Source organism: Miscanthus floridulus, chromosome 16, assembly GCF_019320115.1.
Source record: "Miscanthus floridulus cultivar M001 chromosome 16, ASM1932011v1, whole genome shotgun sequence".
Taxonomy (NCBI): domain Eukaryota; kingdom Viridiplantae; phylum Streptophyta; class Magnoliopsida; order Poales; family Poaceae; genus Miscanthus; species Miscanthus floridulus.
The window spans coordinates 39,305,628-39,329,078 of NC_089595.1; the positions used below are offsets into that span (position 1 = coordinate 39,305,628).

Consider the following 23,451-nt stretch of genomic DNA (forward strand, 5'->3'; position numbering starts at 1 on the left):
AGGGTCTAGACCAGTTACCAGTCAATTGTAAAGTGCAAGACATGAAGTAATACAAAAACTAATATAAGTTTTGAGACTTTTTTTTTCCTGAAAGTTTGGCTCGTTTAGCCGCGAGCGGCTCGTGAGCTGGCTCGAGTTGGCTCATTATAGCTAACGAGCTAAAATCTTATCTCGGCTCGGCTCGTTATCGTAACGAGTCAAGTTGAGCCGAGCCGAATCGAGCCAGCCATGAGCCGAACGAGCTAACGATCTTGAGTTTTTGGTCCAGCCCTGCTCGGGGTTGCCTATCCGCGATTCATTTGCAAGCCTATGCATGCGCCCACTAGTAGCCTCGGCTCCTGCTGTGCATCTGCATCTGCATCTGCCATGCATGCTGTGCCCTGCTCGTGCTCACTGGCTGCAAGCGTAGTACAGCACTCCGGCTAGCTTGGCAAGTTGGCATCGTCTCCGACCGTACGTGAGGAGGCGTCCGTGCGAGGTGAAGACCTACCAGATCCTCCTCCGTCTTGCTTTGCCGCTGCCTGTGTAGCAGCGTAGCCTTTTTCTCGCTGTGCCCAGCTACAGCTACTGCTTAGGTAGCTCGGATTCGGTTCCGATCCGATCCGATCGTGAATGCATGCATGGAGATGGAGTGGTAGTGCGTGGCTGCTGCAGCCTGCAGGTCAAGGCGCCGCGCCGCGCCGCTCACGGGAGTGGATGGCATGCAGGCAGGCCGGTGGTCTCGTCGATCGTCGTCGTACCCGTCGCATGCAGCAGCAAGCTCGAAAAGCCCAGCAGCGTCCGGTGAGTGAGGTGGAGACATGAGAGATCGAAAGCTGATCGATCGATCCCCCGCCCTGCCAGATTGATTCCGATATCGCGTCCGTGTCCCGCCGACCCGGCTCCGGCCCCCCGTTGCAGGCTCAGCTAGCCGCCGGCGAGTTCCTTCGTCTCCATCCCGAGGTGGTCACTCACCGCTCACTAGCTGCCTAGCTCTTCCTCCTCTCCTTATCCGTTCCTATGTCTTTTGCATTCTACTACACTTGCATGGATCGGTGCGTACTGTACATCACCAGGATCATGCTCGCGTAGACGCCTTGTCCCATTCGATGGCCGCATCGATCCCGTCTCGTTCCCTGCCCTGGCTCCACCAACTTGGGCTCTGCCGGGGGCAGGGCACCACCACACCACGTACTCCCACTGTGAACCTCTGAAACAGGATAATGCGAGAGATTCTCTAAAGCTGCGATTTTTTTTCTTCTTCTTCTTCGTTCACCTCTCCCTCTCTCTTTCTATGCGAGGGTAAAGGAGTCATTTTGGTATTGCGCAGAGATCATCACCCCGGCCGGCCCCTTCCCGTGTCTCGGTCATGCATGCTGGTCTTCTTGTTTCCAAAAATGCGGTCTACACCTGTTGCTCCCAAACTGATCGTCGTCCTCTTCTTTCTCGCACCCCGGCCCTTTCTCGTTTGCGTCTTTTTGGGCTGACGCTGTCCCTTTTCGAACCTCGAGTCCCCCTCCCCCTCCCCCTCCCCCTCCCCCTCCCCCTCGTCTCTCCCTCTTCACGCTACTACTCCCAAACTGTAATCTTATTTATTGAGATGCATCCGTTTCCGTTTCATTAATTTAATGGCGATGAGAGAGAGAGAGAGAGAGAGAGGCCCATGCTTCGCTTTGTCCGCTAATGGTCCGGCCGCTCACCTCATCTCGGTCTCTTCTCCTTTTTATTTCCACCCCGCGGCCACTCCCCCGGCTTCCCTCTCTTATTCAAAAACTCACCGCCTCTATCTAACTCACTCTAACCGCCGTGTCACCTATCCTCTCGCCCGGCCAGGCCACCAGCTGCCAGGTCCGTCCGGCGATGGGCAAGGCGGCGTGCTGGTTCCGCAGCATCCTGGGTAAGAAGGAGCAGACCACCACCAAAGACCACCAGAGGCGCCAGCACCAGCAGGACCAGCCTCCGCCTCCGCCTCCGCCGGCCAGCGCCAAGCGCTGGAGCTTTGGCAAGTCGTCGCGGGACTCGGCGGAGGCGGCGGCCGCGGCCGCGGCCGCTGCAGTCGTCTCGGCCGGCGCGGGCAACGCGGCGATCGCGCGCGCCGCGGAGGCCGCGTGGCACAGGTCCGCCGCGTGCGCCGAGACGGACCGGGAGCGAGAGCAGAGCAAGCACTCCATCGCCGTGGCCGCCGCCACCGCCGCCGCGGCCGACGCGGCGGTGGCCGCGGCGCAGGCGGCCGTCGCCGTCGTGCGACTCACCAGGAAGGGGCGCGCGCCGCCGCCCGGCGTCCTCGCCGCCGCTGGAGGAAGCTCCGCCGCCGCCGTCAGGATCCAGACGGCGTTCCGGGGATTCTTGGTAAGGATCGATCCGCAGGAACCTTTTTTTTCTCTCTCCTTATCCACACCCTGTGATCGAATGGAATCCAACAGTGTTGTGTCGCTGCCCTGCCTCGACATGTTCGTGCATTCGTACGGAGCGGCTGCTCTGCTCTGTTTCGTACCACTGTTGGTTCTTGCTGTAAGTAACCGCATCGTTTCTACGCACGCAGGCGAAGAAGGCGTTGCGCGCGCTCAAGGCGCTCGTGAAGCTGCAGGCGCTGGTGCGCGGCTACCTCGTGCGCAGGCAGGCGGCCGCCACGCTGCAGAGCATGCAGGCGCTCGTCCGCGCGCAGGCCGCCGTGCGCGCCAGACGCGCCGGCGTCGCCGCCGCACTCCCGCACCTCCACCACCCGCCGCCCGTCCGCCCGCGCTACTCGCTGGTACTGACACGCCTTTGGCTACTCGTTCATTCATGCTCACTCTCGTATACTTATATCCTCGCTGTTTCTTGACGTCCGTCCGTCCGGCGGGCAGCAAGAGCGGTACGCGGACGACACGCGGAGCGAGCACGGCGGCGTGGCGGCGTACAGCAGCCGGCGGCTGTCGACGAGCGTCGAGTCCTCGTCGTACGGCTACGACCGGAGCCCCAAGATCGTGGAGGTGGACCCGGGCCGCCCCAAGTCGCGCTCGTCGTCATCGCGCCGCGCCAGCTCCCCGCTGCTCGACGCCGGCGGCGGCAGCAGCGGCGGCGAGGAGTGGTGCGCCGCCAACCCCGCGTCGTCCTCGCCGCTGCCGTGCTACCTGTCCGCCGGCCGGGGGCCCGCCGCGCATCGCCGTGCCGACCTCGCGCCAGTTCCCGGACTACGACTGGTGCGCGCTGGAGAAGGCCCGCCCGGCCACGGCGCAGAGCACGCCGCGGTACCTGCAGCTGCAGGCGCACGCAGCCGGCCACCCCGACCAAGTCCGTCGCGGGCTACTACTCGCCGTCGCTCCACGGCTGCCCGAACTACATGTCGAGCACGCAGGCGTCGGAGGCCAAGGTGCGGTCCCAGAGCACGCCGAAGCAGCGGCCCGAGCTCGCCTGCTGCGGCGGCGGCGGCGGAGCGCGGAAGCGGGTGCCGCTCAGCGAGGTGGTCGTCGTGGAGTCGTCCCGCGCGAGCCTGAGCGGCGTCGTGGGCATGCAGCGCGGGTGCGGCGCCCGCGCGCAGGAGGCGTTCAGCTTCAGGACGGCCGTCGTTGGCCGCATGGACCGCTCGTTGGAGGTTGCCGGCGTCGAGAACGACCGGCTGGCGTTCTTGCAGAGGAGGTGGTGACTGGTGACGACCGATCAGCAAGCTCCATTGATTGGAAATGCCAACAAGACGACGAGAACTTTGGAGGAGTAATTAGCAATAAGAATGCGTTTTCATGTGTTCTTGCGAGTTCTCGTCCCTTTTCTTTTTCTTGTTTTTGTTTTTGCAATGTGATCAATCATGCGACTAGTGTTTTTTTTCTTTTTCTTTTTAATCAGTGGCCAACAAAGTGTATGAGGAAAATTTGATTCATACTGCACTTGGCATGTAAATTCTTGCTCTTATTCATGCAGTTCTTGGATTGTATTCTTAATGGCTTTCTTTGTTGGTTCAGAGCATTAAGTGAACTGTTTCTGCAAAGCTAGTAATGAATACCAATCTTAGGGCACTCACCATGAATGAAGAAACTGTAAATTCATTTCGTATGGACCTTCATGTCACCTAGACAAACAACCTCTACTCTACAGTCCAGTTCCTACCTCAGTATGGCATTCCCTAAACTTGGCCACAAATCAGCCCAAGTGCCTATGCCACCACCATATCGTTTTTGTTTGTAGCATTGAATGGCATTTGTGCTTGATAGTCTATTGTCCCATGCAAAACTAAGGCCCTTTGTTTCCCATGACTAAAACTTAAGCCCCTTTGGCGCGACTCATTCAAAATGGCTTCACCGGTGAAGCCAAAGCCGGTGAAGCCAGAAAAACTGCTTTTTTCGACTTCTAGTTCATTTTAACCCTGGCTTACAAAACGGCTTCACGCTACAGTGACTCGATTTGCGCAAAATATATGAAGCCGAAGCCGGCATAAGCCATGCCAAAGAGGCCCTTAGTTACTAAAACTAATGATTAAACTTTAGTTACCTATATTTGGTTCTAGTGACTAAAAGTGACTAAAGGCCATTAAAACAGTTCAACAAAGACCAAACTATCCCTAATAAATGCACAAATCAGAGTGGGAGACCAACAATAATGAGGGGCATCCCTTGTCCACTGAGCACTTTAGCCCACTTTTAGCTACTCTTGGATGACTAGTGTGACTGAACTATTTTAGTCCCTTTTTAGTTAGTTTGTTTGGCAGTTTAGTAGCTAAAGTGACGTAGCTAAACTTATTAGGGGAAACCAAACAGGCCCTAAGGCAATGCTTGAAAGATGAGTGTTATCAGTGCGGGGTCCATGAATTTTAGAGACATGTTCCGTGGAAAAACATTTAAACATAAAAATAGTAGAAAAAAACATAGCATTTACGTACCGTCCAAGCTCTATTGAAGCGCTTTTTTTCCAAACACGTAGCATACTTGTGTACAACTATATTAAGAAGGGGCTTTAGGCCCCGTTCGCTTCGCTGAAAAAACAAACCAAAATACTATTTTAACTGGTTTGTTATGAGAGAAAAATACTGTTCCGGCTGAAAAAATAAACTGAAAAAGACGGATTATAAGATAAGCGAACAGGGCCTTAATCTCTTATACAACACACACCGGAATGGAACTTTAGAGAACTCCTAAGAGAAAAGTTGGTCTCTCTTTTGAAACAATAAAAAAACTTTCTGGAGACATATGGGCAAAGCTTGGGGGATGATGGTACAAAGTTTTTCCATGCCAATGCAACCAATAAGCATAGGAAAAAACTTAACCACCTTCCTAAAAACTCCTTTTCGTAATTCAGTTTCCAACCACTCAGAAAAAGGTTCTCATCCTATGGAATGCTTTCAAGGAAAGGCAAGGTAAATCAGATTTTGCTGACTCTTGTTTTGATCTTGACTCTTTCTTCTTCAAAGCTCAGATGACCTAGGTTTTATTAAAGAGCCTTTCACTCAACATTATCAAGACTCTGCCTAATGGCAAGTCTCCAGGGCCAAATGGATTCAACAATGAATTTCTGAAAAATGTTTGGAGAAAATTATTGGAAGTGCTTTACCGTTTAAAAAAATCACTACTACACAAATTTATTTCTAATGGAGAAAGTTCTATAGTACACCAAAGGTGGTAGCGACCACCTATTGAGGTTAGCAATGTTGGCCCACTCCCAACTTGATCTTAACCTCCACGGCGCATCTGGAGTGGCATCATACATGTTTAAATGGACATTTATGCTATTATATTAACTAAAATTAGAATTTAGGACCTAAATTATTTATTTTTTATTGAAATAGAAAATGAGGATTCTGAATAAATGGTATAATAAGCACAAGAGTTTTCAACTAAACATGTTTATAAAAATGTAGCAACTAATTGAAAATTCAAAATCTAGATCTATATTATCACAAAAGCATAGACCATTTAAGGTAAATTCCAACTAAATCCATTTTAAAGACACGTAGAGTGCCACTCAATTTGGACGTTGCTGCAGTGTGAGGAGCTAGGGAGATAATCTGGTTGGCGAGCAAATCTTTGGAGGTGGTCGCTCTAGATATCTTCGCCAAGAATGGATGGAAAAGCAATAGTAGACTTTGCCTATAATTTTCATTCTAAAGTGTGCTCTTTTCCTTCATTTGTTAATCAACATTTATGCTGAAAATTAAATCTTGTAAGAGATTGGTTGTGTACGTTTGCGGAGGTCGAAATTATTTTTTTTCTAAAAAAAGAGTGCCACCCAAAGACAAACTTTAGATATAGATAAAAAGACATATACAATAAGATCCGGTAGAGATTATGTGTTGACTTGGTAGCGAAATTAAGAGATCACTGCCGGTCATCTGCTGATCCAACAGTGTCCGTTACCCCTGAATCCATCTACCACACTGATTACTCGCTTCTCCCTCATCAGATCCACCTTTCACCATTGCTTCTCGTTATAAAACATGCGTTCGGACACTTTCAATGGACAGATGAGGTCCACTACCGCGCTTGTGTAGTTAGTTCCACACCGATACAGTACATAACACTAGCTCATCGCTTCACCATTTGTAGTCTCAATGTGTGCTTTATGTGGGAGAAAGTTCTCCACATGCACCTTCCATTAGGAGTCAAGATGGTACACGAGATCAAGATACTACAAGGATGTACGTGAAGATGGATTCAGGCTAAAGCTAGGGCGCGTGGGTAGCAATGCGAGCGTGACCCGGTTGGTTGTTGGTTTGCATTCAGGGTGAGGCATTGGGTCATCACTGCTCGTAGCCCTAGTGACACCTTGAAAGGAGCTAACAATGCCTAGAGGGGGTGAATAGGCGTATCTAAAAATTAACTGCAAATGCTAAGTTCAAATTTGTCAGTCAATGTCGGAAGTCCCGGCGTTTGGGTCAGAACTCTCGACGTCGTCAAAAGTTCCAGCACAAACGTCAACAGTCCCGACACCTACGTGAACTACAAAAGTAGTGCCAAATTTAACTTTGTGGATAAATAATCTTACAACCCCACTTCCTAGTGGTTTGGTGAAGATGTTGGGTCACTCCCTTGACGCTGTAATGCCTCCAAACCGTAGATCGAGTCCAAACCCTAAAATGAAGTTTGAGAGAGAAAGAGACAAACAAATACAAGTAATCTCTAGCAATCACAACAACAAGCACACGGGACACAAGAATTTATCCTGAGGTTCGGCAACCCCACAAAGGAGCTCCTACGTCCTCGTTGTTGAGGTGACCACCAAGGTCGGAGTCTCTTCCACCTCCTTGCCTCTCTCAAAGCGACCACAAAGGTCACTTGAGCTTTCCACTAAGAGATCAAAGTGTAATATAAACTTCCCAAGGCTCTTCCACAAGATGGAAGCTCTTGGGCAACGCCTAGCCGGCTAGGGGCAAAGCCCCAAGAGTAATAGACGCAAAGTCAACCGGCTTGACGAAGAAATTAAGTGCTCAAGCTTGCCAAAGTGATTCTCTCACTTAATCCACTCTCCTTTCACTCAAAACCCTAAGGAAATCAAAGATTGGAGCAAAGGAGGGAGGAGAGGGGTGCCTTTCTTGCTTGGGAGCTATTGGGACGAAGTTAGGTCAGCTGTGAATGAGTCTGTAACGGTTAGAAGTGAAGAGAGGGGTATTTATACTCTTAGTAGAAATCTAACCATTCAGATCTATGTCGGAAGTTCCGACGCATATTCAGGACTTCCGACGTTAACAGAAAGCACTGTTCACACAGGGTTAGAAGTCCGCGCGTGCAAGCAATGTTGGAACTCCCAACAAAGGTCGGGACTCCCGACGTACGTCGAGACTTCCGACGTGCGCAATCAGTCAACCAGTAAAGTTCCATGTGTCGGGACTCCCGACAAGGTTCGGGACTTTCGATGGGCGCAACCAGCCAGCTAGCAGAACCATAGGTGTCGGGACTCTCGGCTAGGGTCGGGACTTCCGACTGTCGGGAGTTCTGACTCACGTCGGGACTTCCGACATCCATAGTCACCACGCAGGCTAAGTGACTGGGAGTCAGAACTTTCATCATGAGTCATGACTTCCGACGGTCGGGAGTTCCAGCTTATGTCGGGACTTCCGACACCGACAGTCATAGAAAAATAATCTATGTGCTCATGGAGTGCTAGAGTGTCTCTCTTTTGATTTTATTTTTATGCTTGAGCACTCTATCTTCCTTAGACCAACTAAGTTTGCATCCCTCTTTATAGTGCAACGGATCCTAAACTCAAAAAACAAAAATAAAACCTTTGGAGAGCGTTTTGAGTTTGTCCGCCTTTACAACTTCAAGAATTGAGGGATACCATTTCATCTTTATCAACCCTTTGAATCTTTCATGGGACTAATAGCTACGACATATCTCATTTAGATCACATTAGTCCCTAATTTGGATGTCATCAATTCACCAAAACCCACATAGGGGGCAAATGGACTTTCAATCTCCCTCTTTTTGGTAATGGATGACAACCAACTTAGGCTTTTATAAGAATGAAAGAATTTAAATCTTTTTAACCCCAAAATTTATGAAGAGCTCCACCTTGATGTATGCATGAATTTGGATTTCAATTAGAATCATTTATACATGATTTGCATACATCAAGACAAAAGCTCCTCCTAAATTTTGCAATCCGTGGGGTGCAACAAGTGTGTGTGAACAAATAGATATCCGTGAACAGAAATGCGATATGACATGTTATTTCACACAACAAGTAAAAAAGAGTATGATGGCCAAGATTTCAAAGTAAAAACTTGAAGCAACACATGGCCATCCAAAAACAACCACCATCACAAGTAGAGACAAGCACAAGCTAATAAGATAGATAGAAAACCATTACTTGTCCTACAATCATTCATCACAAACACATATAAATAGATGTCCATCACAAGCTAGCCACCACATGACTTAGTGCATACAAGCTAAAAGTTTTAAAGTCTCAAAAGTAAATAACCAAGTAACTTATTACAAGATGAATCACAAAGCCTAACACTCCCCCTTTGTCAACAAGTGCCAAAAGGGGTAGGCCGTGTGAAGAACCAACTACTCTTCGTCATCGTCATCATCGTGGTCACCGTCCTCACCACCATCGTCGTCTTCATCATCCTCCTCCTCTATGTATTCCTCATCTTTTTCCATAGCCTTGCCCTTGCCATGAGGGTGAGAAGTCGCATCATCTTCATATGCCGCACAAGCCTCATCATATAGAGCCAATGGATCACGGGGAGGCACAAACAGCGGCGGAGGAGAAGATACAATGCATGCATGCTGTTCCAACCGATGTAGCCTCTCTTGCATATCGTGCTCACGTTGAGCACTAGCACAACACTGTCCAAACATGTATGTTATGAGCAACTTGAATTTGTTTGGCTTCTTACCATAGGAGAAAGAAGAGAGAGGCTCGGCACTAGAAGAGCGAGCAGCAGCAGCAGGTGGTGAAGCACCATGGCGAGAGCAAGAACCCGAAACACCTTTCCCTTTTGCTTTGGCTGCAACACCTTTCTCCCTCAGTTCTCTTGCAGTAGAGATGGATGTCTTGTTGGAAATCTTTAGGAGATTGTGCTGAGTGTCTATGGGGAACCGAATGCCGAACACTTGCTCAATGACATGCATAATGTATGGTGCATAGGGAAGATGCTTCACTGGATCCTCAGTAGCAACATGTATCTTGTTCCAAATGTATCTGCCGATGGAAAATTTCTAAAAATCATCTCCAAATCGCTAAAGCACCTTCTGAGAATAATCACGAAGAAAGGTGGAGTCACCTGGCTTCAGACACAAGATCTGCCTCAAAATGTTATTAAGGACATAGTAATAGGGCTCTGTCCATCAACTGTATGTCCATCAAGATACATATGTTGGTACTCCTCCAAAGCGACATCCTCATACTCAGTCAATTCAGGTGCAGTGCGGTTGGACTGACTCAAACCAAGAAGGCGAGAGAAAGTGATGAAGTCCACCTTATAGTGCTTGCCTTTAGTGGTCCAATGAACAATGTCAATAGCACCGGTAGGGTCTCGCTTATGATGATAGGAAGCATAAAACTGACAAATAAGCTTGTTGTTCCTATGCTTCCTAAACTCTAGCAGGTAGGACAACCCCATTGAGTGTATATCACAAACCATCTGCTCTAGCTCGGGCTCCTTGAACTTACCAAGAGAGTATGCATCAATGCACTTCATCTGAAGGACCGGTGGCTCCCTTTTCTTCAAAAACTTAAGATAGAGAATGGAATCATAAAAGTCATAATGGAATGGGTGCCAAAAACAATACTCAAGCCATAGATCCTTCTTGTCCTCAGCATAAAGGTTCCTTCCCCTCATGGACCTGATGTCCTTAACCCAATGACGATAGTCCACTGGTAGAGGAGGAGTCCAACCACCAGCAGGATTAGAAGCCATGGTGGGCTCCCGCATGATCGGCGAAACGCTCAGGAAGGGAACGAGCGTAGTGACGATGCTCGGGCCGCGAGTCGGGGTGCGAGTCGGTGGAGCAGCAATGGTGTGGCTGGCACGCTGAAGAGCTTCTTCCTCGGCATCAACAATCGGAACATCACAACAAAGGCCGAAGCAGGAGGAGGAGCGACAGCAGATGATCCTTGATCATCATGGTGATGGGCACAAGAACCACCAGCAGCAGCACGGGGACCTCCAGCACCAGCATGGGGATATGCCACTCTAGTGCGGCCAGACGGCTTGGGGACAGCTGAAAGGTCCTAATGGCTAGAGGGAGGGAGTGAATAGCCTAATAAAAATTTCTACAACAACACTTAACAAAAAGGTTAGACAATTATGAGGCAAAGCAAGTGTTGCGCTAGCCTACTCAAACTGCAAGCCACCTACCATAATTCTAGTTTAGATAGTATCTATTCACACAATAGCTATGACACTACTCTATGTTAGTGTGCTCTCAAAGGCTAACTAAAGAGCCACACCAACCAAGCAAGCAAGCTCTCATAACTAGCTACACTAAAGAGCTTGACAACTAGTTTGCGGTAATATAAAGAGAGTGATCAAGAAGGTTATACCGCCGTGCAGATGAAGGAAACAATTAATCACAAGAATGAGTAACAATGAAGACCAATCACCTCGGTATCAATGATGAACATAATGATTTTTACAGAGGTTCACTTGCCTACCGGCAAGCTAGTCCTCGTTGTGGCGATTCACTCACTTGGAGGTTCACGTGCTAATTGGCTTCACACGCCAAACCCTCAATAGGGTGCCACACAACCAACACAAGATGAGGATCACACAAGCCACGAGCAATCCACTATACCTTTTGGCTCTCCGTCGGAGAAAGGTCAAGAACCCCTCACAATCACCACGATCAGAGCCAGAGACAATCACCACCCTCCTCTCAATGATCTTCGCTGCTCCAAGCCGTCTAGGTGGCGGCAACCACCAAGAGTAACAAGCGAAATCCATAGCGAAACATGAACACCAAGTGCCTCTAGATGCAAACACTCAAACAATGCACTTGGATTCTCTCCCAATCTCACAAAGATGATGAATCAATGATGGCGATGAGTGGGAGGGCTTTGGCTAAGCTCACAAGGTTGCTATGTCAATGAAAAATGGCCAAAGGTGTGAGCTTCAACCGACCATGGGGCTTAAATAGAAGCCCCCACGAAATAGAGTTGTTGTACCCCTTCACTGGGTACAACACGGGCTGACCGGACGCTCCGGTTATGTTGACCGGACATAGGACCTCAGTGTCCGGTCGCCCGACGACAGCCACATGTCCCGATCTCAACGGTCACTTGAGTTAACCGGACGCTGCGCTATAACTGACCGGACGCTGAGCCACCAGTGTCCGATCGTTTCCAGTAAGGTTCCAAAAACGCATTTCGCCCACCGGACGCGTCTGGTCATGCACGACCGGACCCTGCCATCGTCCGGTCAGAGACCCTAGCCTCTGTGCGCTGCCCGATAATAGGACCAGACCCTGCCTCCAGCGTTCGGTCGCTGAACGACCCGGCGTTCGGTTGTTTGATAGACGCCAGTGTCTTCACTGTTACAACTGACCGGACACGCCGGTTCCTCTAGGACCAGCGTCCGGTCACCTTGTGACCAGTGAGACAAATTCCTTTTCACCTCTAACTTCTTCGCCCTTGCTCAAATGTGCCAACCACCAAGTGTATCACCTTGTGCACATGTGTTAGCATATTTTTACAAACATTTTCAAGGATGTTAGCATTCCTCTAGATCCTAAATGCATATGCAATGAGTTAGAGCATCTAGTGGCACTTTGATAACCGCATTCCGATACGAGTTTCACCCCTCTTAATAGTATGGCTATCAAACCTAAATGTGATCACACTCTCTAAGTGTCTTGATCACCAAAACAAAATAGCTCCTATGGTTTATACCTTTGCCTTGAGCTTTTTGTTTTTCTCTTTCTTCTTTCCAAGTCCAAGCACTTGATTATCACCATGGCATCATCATCATCATGCTATGATCTTCATTTGCTTTATCACTTGGTATGTGCTACCTATCTCATGATCACTTGATAAACTAGGTTAGCACTTAGGGTTTCATCAATTTACCAAAACCAAACTAGAGCTTTCAATAGCGGCACGGTCCTGATTCTGCTTGGACCTCTTCTCCTTGTGACGTGAGGGACTGCCACCATCCATGACTGTGGAAAACACAAAGGGGAACTAAGAAACAAGACAACGAGAAGCGAACGGACATCGAGAAGTGAAGAAACATGAATGGAGTGTTCACCATCGGGTCGAAAGTCCTGGCCATAGTTGGGACTTCCGACAGCTAGGAGTTCTGGCCTGGCATCAGGAGTTCCAATGGGCGGAACCTCCGATGGCCACCAGGACTTCCGGCGCATATGGTGACCATCCCATTCAAGGGGATTCAAATCGCGACACTCATTCATACAAGGAGGATAGAGGAGTAGAGAGGGAGAAAGAATAGAGGCAAAGCGCAAGGTACATTGACAATAGGGTTAGGGCGCCATGATAGTACCTTGAATCAAGGAAACAGGAGACAAAGAGAAACGAAATCATAGTCCATGAACAAATCCACGAGCACGAGCACCTCCACCAATGGAATCTCCACCACACCATAGAGCCGAGGAAGGAGATCGAAGCACAGGCGGTGGTCGGAAGAGCCGGCAGGACTCCCAACAGCGCAACCGGATGGGAGCATAGCCGGAACCTCTGGTAGGCCAGAGCCATGGACAGGGCACGATGACGTGAGGAGCGAGGAAGGATAGGGGTGGCGAGTGGAAGGGCTAGGGTGGCACGAGGAGAGGGATGCCGATGGGAGTGTGGGGATGGAGAGAGTAACCGTAGTAAAAGGGACTGGGCTGGTTATAAATGAGTAAGTGAAATGATGCGGCGCGGTCAAAAACTCAGATCTACGTTGGGACTCCCGACGTATGTGTCGGGACTTCCGGCGGTCGGGAGTTCTGGCACGAGCCGTGACTTCCGGCCATCGGGAGTTTCGACCTACGTCAGGACTTCCGACGCAGGGAAATTGAAAAACACCTCAACCTGCACTCACTCTACCATGTGGGGCAAAAATATGATGGACACTAACATTTTCACAAGTGACTAGATTTCATTCAACCAGCATAAAGCAATAGTCACTCATGAAAATTATAAAATAGATTTTGAAAGTATCACACAATATTTTCTTAATTCTTTTCTCCTAACTAGATCAAACAAAGTGTGAGTGCAAGGGATCAAGCCACATTACGAGAATCAATGATATTTAGTTCACTCCTCAAAGCACAAAATCTTGACTCATCTAGGGGCTTTGTGAAGATGTCGGCTAATTGTTTTTCGGTGCTCACATGGTGAATGGCGATATCTCCTTTGGCTTCGTGGTCTCTCAAAAAGTGATGTCGGATATCTATGTGCTTTGTTCGAGAGTGGTTTACAGGGTTGTTTGCCAACTTAATGGCACTCTCGTTGTCACACAAAAGTGGAATCTTGGTTAACTCACATCCAAAGTCCTTTAAGGTTTGCTACATCCAAAGTAGTTGGGCACAACAAGTGCTGGCCGCCACATACTCGGCTTCAGCGGTGGACAAAGCAACAGAATTTTGCTTCTTAGAGCTTCAAGACACCAAGGATCGATCAATAAATTGGCAAGTCCTGGTAGTACTCTTTCGGGTTACTTTGCAACTGGCATAATCCGAATCAGAATAGCCAAGTAACTCAAAAGTGGATCCCTTAGGATACCATAAGCCAAGATTAGGAGTGTGCACTAAATACCAAAAAAATTCTCTTAACAGCCATCAAATGACAATCTTTCGGATTAGCTTAAAATCTTGCACACATGCACACACTAAGCATAATATCAGGCCTAGATGCACAAAGGTAAAGAAGTGATCCAATCATGGAGCGATATACCTTTTGATCAACGTCCTTTCCTCCTTGATCAAGATCAAGATGTCCATTGGTTGGCAAGGGTGTCTTGATGGGCTTGTCCTTGTCCAAGTTAAACTTTTTCAACATGTCATTGGTGTACTTGGTTTGACTTATGAACGTGCCATCCTTGAGTTGCTTAATTTGAAATCCAAGGAAGAACTTCAACTCTCCCATCATGGACATCTCGAATCTATTTGTCATTATCCTACTAAATTCCTCACAAAAAGCCATATTAGTACTACCAAATATTATGTCATCGACGTATATTTGGCAAACAAAGATATCATTATTGACTTTGCGAGTAAACAAAGTAGCATCGGCCTTTCCTATCTCAAAACCTTGTTTGAGTAGGAAATCCTTCAAGCAATCATACCAAGCTCTAGGGGCTCTTTGAGCCCATAGAGCGCCTTATCGAGCTTGTAGACGTGGTTTGGATACTTAGGGTCTTCAAAGCCCGGTGGTTGCTCTACATACACCAACTCGGATAGGGGGCCGTTGAGAAATGCACTCTTCACGTCCATTTGATATAGCTTGAAGTCATGATGAGCGGCATAGGCAAGTAGAATATGAATTGATTCTAGCCTAGCCATCGGTGCATAGGTCTCCCCAAAATTCAAGCCTTTAATTTGAGTGAATCCTTGAGCCACCAACCTTGCCTTGTTCTTTGTTACCATGCCATGCTCATCTTGCTTGTTGCGGAAGACAAAGCAAGTGCCTCTTCCACCCTATGAGGTTCTAAAGGAGAAACAAACGAGTAATGTTCACAAAAACTTGCTAAACGGGAACGTGTAGTTACCCCTCATCGAATGCTCCCCAATATGTTATCAACGGGATAATCCCATTGAATGGATTGATGCACTCTAGAATGTGGCACTTGAGTTAATCTTTGGATGGGGCCATCATTGTCATCATCATGGTCATGATCGATTGAAGGATCACAACCATGAGCTTGTGGAAGGTTGACTTCACTTCTTTCTTCATTGTTGAGTTGAGGTTGAGCTTGCTCATTATTGACACCATCTCCATGAGAGTGACATTGTGCTTCATTTGATCTCCCATCTTGACTATTTCTTGTTGCGGAAGATTCACCATGTTCATTGGATGAAACATGATGAATGGTTGGATCAAGATCATCATGCACAACATGGTCTTCATCTTCGTCTTCGATGAGCTTTACTTCACCAATGGCAAGCTTCTTGATTGCTTTGTGTGTAGCTTCTTGATTACCTACAATCTCAACATTGACTTGCTCCTTTTGAGAGCCATCGGTTTCATCAAAAATCACGTCTACCGCAATTTCAATCAAACAGGTGGTTTTATTGAAAACACGATATCCATGTTCGTTAGTACCACAACCAAGCATGAAACCTTCATCAGCCTTTGGTGCAAACTTGGAGCTTTTGGATTTCTTGTTAAGTATGAAACACTTAGATCCAAAAACTCTAAAGTAGTGCACCTTAGGCTTTTTACCGGTTAGATGTTCGTAGGCGGTCTTTTCTCTTTTCTTGTGAAGATATAAGCGGTTGATGGCATGGCATGCCATGTTGACCGCTTTCGTCCAATAGTTGGTTGGAGTCTTATACTCATCCAACATTGCTCTTGCGGCTTCTATGAGTGTTTGGTTCTTTCTCTCCACAACACCATTTTGTCGTGGAGTGTATGGAACCGAAAACTCATGCTTGATTCCTTCTTCATCAAGGAACTCTTCAATGTTGGTGTTCTTGAACTCTGTCCCATTGTCACTTCTAACTCTCTTGATTTTGACATCAAACTCATTTTGGGCTCTTCTTGCAAACTTCTTTAAGATACCATGGACTTCACTCTTTTCACGTAAAAAGAATACCCAAGTAAAACGAGAATAATCATCAACAATTACAAAACCATATTTGTTACCACCAATGCTTATATAAGCTATGGGTCCAAATATGTCCATGTGAAGCAACTCCAATGTCCTTTCGGTTGTCACAACATTCTTGACGAGATGTTTAGCTCCAACTTGTTTTCCCGCTTGGCATGCGCTACAAATCCTATCTTTCTCAAAAGAAACATTTGTTAGTCCAAGGATGTGTTCGCCTTTTTGAAGTTTGGCCAAGTTCCTCATCCCAACATAGGCAAGTCAGCGATGCCATAACCAACCCATGCTAGATTTTGCCATTAAACAAGTCTCGGGATTTACTCTATTTGATATGAAATCAACTAGATAGAGTTTCCCTTTTAAATGACCCATAAATAAAATAGAGGAATCCTCCCTTCTATAGACTTCCACACCCTTATCCGTAAAGAGACAATTATAACCCATCTCACAAAGTTGTGAGACAAACAACAAATTGTATCTCAACGAATTCACAAGTAAAACATTTGAAATCGAATTATCATTTGATATAACAATTTTACCCAAACCGAGTACTTCTCCTTTTCCATTGTCACCAAACATAATATTCCCACTTTGATCATGACTTGGTTGGAATGATGTGAACATGTCCTCTCCGGTCATATGATTGGTGCATCCACTATCCAACACCCAACTTGTTCTACCGGAGGAATATTCCTACAAAGACAAATCAAGCTTTCGTTTTAGGTACCCAAAAAGATTTGGGTCCTTAGGGGTTAGTCACATAAAACTTAGACACCCAAACACTCCTCATAATTTCCTTTCTCTTTTGGGCACCAACATACTTGACCACAATCTTGCCATCCTTGCCCCAACAACACATATAGTCACTAGCATAGCACCATGGAAGTGGTGCTTGTGGCTTGGGGGCCTCGGATTGCTTCGTCTTGATTGTCTTGTCACTTGTAGGTTGGATCTTTGGAATATAGACCTTGTTGTTGGCCTTGCATATAAGCTCATCAAGAGCAATGCCCTTGTTGAACTTCACACAAGGCACACCATTGATCATGTTCCTTTCATTGGCCTTTCCATCATACCTATTGTAGCCAATGCCTTCCTTGATTGATGGGTGCCTTGATGACTTGTATATAGTCTTGTTGGATTGCTCTTGACACTTGCACCCATTCTTCAAGATCATCTTCAACCTATGAATCTCCTTGTCTTTCTTCTCAAACTCAATAAGGTTAGTTCTATATGCATTCACATCAATTTTATAGCATCTTTCACAACCATTGCTAGTGGAGACATTAGAGTCTTCGGTTGCCTTAAGAGAAGTTGAAGTGCTAGCCCAAAGAGTACTATAGTTTAACTCAAGATTTCGGTATTTTTCTTCCAAGCTAGTGAGGCTTTCTTGAGCTATACTCTTCTTATTCTTGAGGCTAGCTACTTGATCATTAACCGAGGAATGTTCCTTAGTCAATTTCCCAATTGAGTCATTGGTTAAAGATAATTCTACGGTTAACTTCTCAAGCTTCATCTTTTCCTCGGTGATAGATGCTTCAAGTGCAAGGTTTTTCTCTCTCTCTTGAATGATTATATCTCCTTGCAACTCTAAGCATCTATCCCTCTTCTCTAATTTTTTCATTAACATTCTTATTTTAGTGAAGGCCTTTTTACCAAATTTCTTTATCATGGTTGCCTCAGTTTTTTCTATGTTCTCATCACAACTATCATACTCATCACTAGAGGGATCGGGTGTAACATGTACCTTCTCCCTTTTTGCCATGAGACAAGTTGGAGTGTAGTAGTCATTGTCGATGAGGTTGGAGAAGAGCTTCGGTGGTGAAGATAAGTTGGGAAAGAGTTTTGGTGGTGAAGTTGAGTCAGGGAAGATCATGGTCGATGAAGAAGAGTGATGGATGGTGATGTTTGTGGCTCCCTTTTTCTTCTTCTCATCATCACTTGAGTCACTATCACTTGACTCCCATTCTTCCCCAAGATGAGCTTCACCTCTCTTCTTGCCTTTGTTCTTCTTGTCTTCATCCTTGTCATGCTTGTGCTTCTTCTTCTCATTAGGACAATCGGCTATGAAGTGACTGGTTTGACCACATCCATAGCAAAATATCTTTTTGAACCTTCTCTTTCCATCACCATAGGTCTTGCGGTTGCTCTTCTTCTTCATAAACTTTCTAAGATTTCTAATCACAAATACAATCTCTGCATCGGAATCTTCTTCTCCACTTGAGGAATCATCTTTCACTTTCTTCTTCTTCTCTTGACTTAAACCTTGACCTTTATGTTGTTGAGTTGCTTTAAGGGCTACACTCTTGTTGTATCCCATTGCATTAGGATTTTGATTGTGAGCATTGATTGCATCTTCATCTAGACACTCATGATGCTTGAGTTTTGAAAGAACTTCTTAGGGTATCATTTCATCATAACCGGGCCTTTTCATGATCATAGACGCTAGCATGTTGTTCTTGGCTCTATAGGTTCTCAACATCTTTCTAGCAACCTTGTTGTTATCCCATTCGGTGCTTCCAAGAGCTCTTATGCGGTTCACCAATGCCATAAGCCTATCAAATATGGATTGGGTTGTTTCATTTTGCAAGAACACAAACCTTTCCACTTCACCATGAAGTAACTCAATATTGCCTTTTCTCACACTTCTATCTCCTTCAAATGACACTTTCAAAGTATCCCAAATTTGTTTTGCACTTTCCATTCCATTCACTTTTCTAAACTCACTCGGAGCTAGGCTTGACACAAGCAATGCTATGGTTTGTATATTTTGATGGAGGTTGTGCACTTCTTCTGGAGTTATCTCTCTATCTTCATCGGTAGGAATCATCACACCAACATCCACAACTTCCTAAAGTCTTGCGGCAATGAGATGCATCTTCATCTTGTAGGACCAATAGGTGTATCTTGTTCCATCAAAGTGAGGTGGCTTGCCAATGTTGATAGACGGAGTATGTAGTGTTGAACCTTTTATGAGTTGTTCATAGTCAAAGCTCATGTTTGAATATATTCCCTTTCTATGAGCATGCTCACCGGCTCCAAAATCACTAGCGGCGTCTTTGTTTGCTTCATTCATGTCACTTGTTGTATCATTCTTGCCACTTATTGCATCATCAACCTTCTTGCTCAATTCTTTCTTCATCTTGCTCATCTCATCTTGCATCTTCTTCATTTCATCTTGAAAGAACTTGACTTGAGCAGCCATCAACTCTTCAGCTATTTTCTTGGCCATCTCGGCAGCAACGGCTTGCACCTTGTTGGACTCTGACATTGTTTCTTCTTACGTGGTGAAGTGCTAAAAGAAGACCTTGCACTGATACCAATTGAAAGGATCTAACCATGGCTAGACAGGGGTGAATAGGCATATCTAAAAATTAACTGCAAATGCTAAGTTCAAATTTGTCAGTCAATGTCAGAAGTCATGGCGTTTGGGTTGGAACTCCCGACATCGTCAGAAGTTCCAGCACAAACGTCAGTAGTCTCGACGCCTACGTGAACTACAAAAGCAGTGCCAAATTTAACTTTGCGGATAAATAATCTTACAACCCCACTTCCTAGTGGTTTGGTGAAGTTGTTGGGTCACTCCCTTGACGCCGTAATGCCTCCAAACCATAGATCGAGTCCAAACCCTAAAATGAAGTTTGGAAGAGAAAGAGACAAACAAATACAAGTAATCTCTAGCAATCACAACAACAAGCACACGTGACATAAGGATTTATCCCGAGGTTCAGCAACCCCACAAAGGAGCTCCTACGTCCTTGTTGCTGAGGTGACCACCAAGGTCGGAGTCTCTTCCACCTCCTTGCCTCTCTCGAAGCGACCACAAAGGCCACTTGAGCTTTCCACTAAAAAATCAAAGGGTAATATAAACTTTCCAAGGCTCTTCCACAAGATGGAAGCTCTTGGGCAACGCCTAGCCGGCTAGGGGCAAAGCCTCAAGAGTAATAGACGCAAAACCAACCGGCTTGACGAAGAAATCAAGTGCTCAAGCTTGCCAAAGTGATTCTCTCACTTAATCCACTCTTCTTTCACTCAAAACCCTAAGGGAATCGAAGATTGGAGGAAAGGAGGGAGGAGAGGGGTGCCTTTCTTGCTTGGGAGTTGTTGGGACAAAGTTAGGTCAGCTGTGAATGAGTCCGTAACGGTTAGAATTGAAGAGAGGGGTATTTATACTCTTAGTAGAAATCTAACTGTTCAGATCTACGTCGTAAGTTCTGACGCAGATCTCGGGACTTTCGACGTTAACAGAAAGCACTATTCACACAGGGTCAGAAGTCTAGGCGCGCAAGCAATGTCAGAACTCCCGACAAACGTCAGGACTTCCAATGGTTGGGACTCCCGACATATGTCGGGACTTCCGACGTGCGTAGTCAGTCAACCAGTAAAGCTCCAGATGTCGGGACTCTCGACAAGGTCCGGGACTTCCGACGGGTGCAAATAGCCAGCCAGCAGAACCATAGATGTCGGGACTCTCGGCTTAGGTCGGGACTTCCGACGTCCATAGTCACCGCGCAGGCTAAGTGACTGGGAGTCAGAACTTCTGACATGAGTCGTGACTTCCGACGGTCGGGAGTTTGGGCTTACGTCGAGACTTCCGACACCGACAGTCATAGAAAAATAATCTACGTGCTCATGGAGTGCTAGAGTGTCTCTCTTTTGATTTTATTTTTATGCTTGAGCACTCTATCTTCCTTAGACCAACTAAGTTTGCATCCCTCTTTATAGTGCGGCGGATCCTAAACTCGAAAAACAAAAATAAAACCTTTGAAGAGCGTTTTGAGTTCGTCCGCCTTTACAACTTCAAGAATTGAGGGATACCATTTTATCTTTATCAACTCTTTGAATCTTTTATGGAACTAATAGCTGCGACATATCTCATTAAGATCACATTAATCCCTAATTTGGATGTCATCAATACACCAAAACTCACATAGGGGACAAATGCACTTTCACACTTCTACCTCTCTAGCATACTCTTGCACATCTGAGATCCTACTCAGGTGCTAGAAGAATGTAGTGTACATGAGGTGGTTTTATTATAACGTATTTACAAATTTTGACACTAATATTGTCCTAGTCAGGAAAAGGTCATACCTCTTTCTCAAAAGATTTTGTTATTGTATATGTAATTTTATTTTAAGGTGTTTGTTTCAAATAACTTATTATCCTAACACTTTATTCACGTACAATAGACGTTATATATGTTGTTGTGCAAGAGTTTCGGAATTTTTTGGAATGACTACCGATAGAAATTCAAAATTGAACTACGTCTTCGCTCAGTAAAATTCAATAAATAAATAAATAATATCTGAGCTCATACGGTGGATTCAACCATATGCCATGGAGATAGAAGAACAATTAAAATTCAAAAAAATAAATAAATAATATATATGGTCCATTCAACCATATGCCATGGAGATAGATGAACAATTCAGTTGTTTTGCACGGACAATTTGAAGTTCTATCTCCATACTACCACTAATTAAGTCTAATAATACCTAAAAGTGGTTCAAAAAATCTAAAACTTGAATATAAGCATATCTTGTGTGTATATGCTTGCCATAAACTTTTCAAGTGATTTTTATTAAAGGGGCATACATATCGTTCATAAATTTGTAAAGATGGGCAAACAAAACCTTTCCACAGACGCGCCTCTAAGAAGTTGGTCTATGATAATAAAAAGTAATAATAGATAAAAAAATAATAGAGGTGGATAAATAGGTCTGCCTCTCTAAGGGGACGTTGGTTCTTTAGTCGTTCCTAAAATTCATGTCACGTCGAATGTTTAGATACTAATAAGGAGTATTAAATATAGATTAATTACAAAATCAATTACATAGATGTAGGCTAATTTGCGAGATGATTTTTTAAGCCTAATTAATCTGGCATTAGCACATGTTTACTGTAGCACCACGTTGTCAAATCATGGACTAATTAGGCTTAAAAGATTCGTCTCGTAAATTAGTCGAAAGTGTGCAATTAGTTTCGTAATTAGTCTATATTTAATATTCCGTGTATGTGTCCAACATTCGATGTGACAAGAATTTTAAGAGCGCCTAAAAAATCAAATAAGGACTAAATTAACAAAACATCAACATCAACAACAACAACAAAAATCGGTTCGTGGAGTACTAGGTCTCAATTGAACAGGAGAGGTAGTAATAAATTGGTCCAGAGTCATGGCAGCCGAAATGACCGATGATTTGAGCCCTCTTATGATAGGTACCTAGGGCATGTTTAGTTCACCCCAAAATCCAAACTTTGGCACTATGCAAAAAGAAGATTCCCCGTCACATCAAACTTGCGGTACATGCATGGAATACTAAATGTTGATGAAATCAAAAACTAATTGCACAGTTTGGTTGTACTTTGCGAGACGAATGTTTTGAGCCTAAGTAGTCAACTATTGGACAATTATTACCAAATACAAACGAAACGCAACAGTGCGCTACAGTAATGGACAGTGCATCCGGCGGCGCCGAATCCGGCCAACTAAACGTGGCCCTATACAATGCTAGAGCACTTGAGGTTAGGAATCAGTATTTGGCATTGTAGCACTTTCGTTTGTATTTGACAATTATTGTCCAATCATGGTCTAACTAGGTTCAAAAGATTCGTCTTGTAATTTACAATCAAACTGTGTAATTAGTTATTTTTTATCTACATTTAATACTCCATACATGTGTCCAAAAATTTGATGTGACGGAGAAATAATGAAAAAACTTGTAATCTAAACAAGGCCTTAGTAAAACTGAAAATCCTATGGCTGATTGTGAATGATTGTTTATAGGGTATATGTAGAGGCTACGGCACTGGCTTTATTTGTCCTACATACATATGCGTTCAAGACCTAATGAGACGACGACCCAGGCCCAGCCTAGCTAGTGAAAGAAAGAACACGGGAAACTGCAACAAATTCGATGCAAGAGACATGGAGCTGCAAACGAAGGCCTTGTTTAGATCACCTCTAAATTCCAAGTTTTTTCACTCTCTTCATCACATCAATTTTTGGACGTATGCATGGAGCATTAAATATAGGTAAAAAAATAACTAATTGCACAGTTTTGTTGTAAATCACGATACGAATCTTTTGAGCCTAGTTAGCCCATGATCGGACAAAGTTTATCAAATACAAACGAAACGTGCTACAGTGTCCAGATTGCAAAATTTTGCAATCTAAACAAGGCCGAACTCGATTTCAGATTTGAACCGCGGCGGGTTATTAGTTGTCGAGAAGGGTTTCCTCCCACTCACGTCAGGTGAGGTGTGTGACACCGTGTGAGTGAGTCGTC

The 23,451-nt window shown here is 45.5% G+C and overlaps 1 pseudogene; it reads left to right on the top strand.

Annotated features, from left to right (window-relative positions):
• The first annotated feature begins 1,635 nt into the window (after positions 1-1,635).
• Positions 1,636-3,719, top strand: LOC136514021 (protein IQ-domain 26-like; annotated as a pseudogene).
• The last annotated feature ends 19,732 nt before the right edge of the window (positions 3,720-23,451 follow it).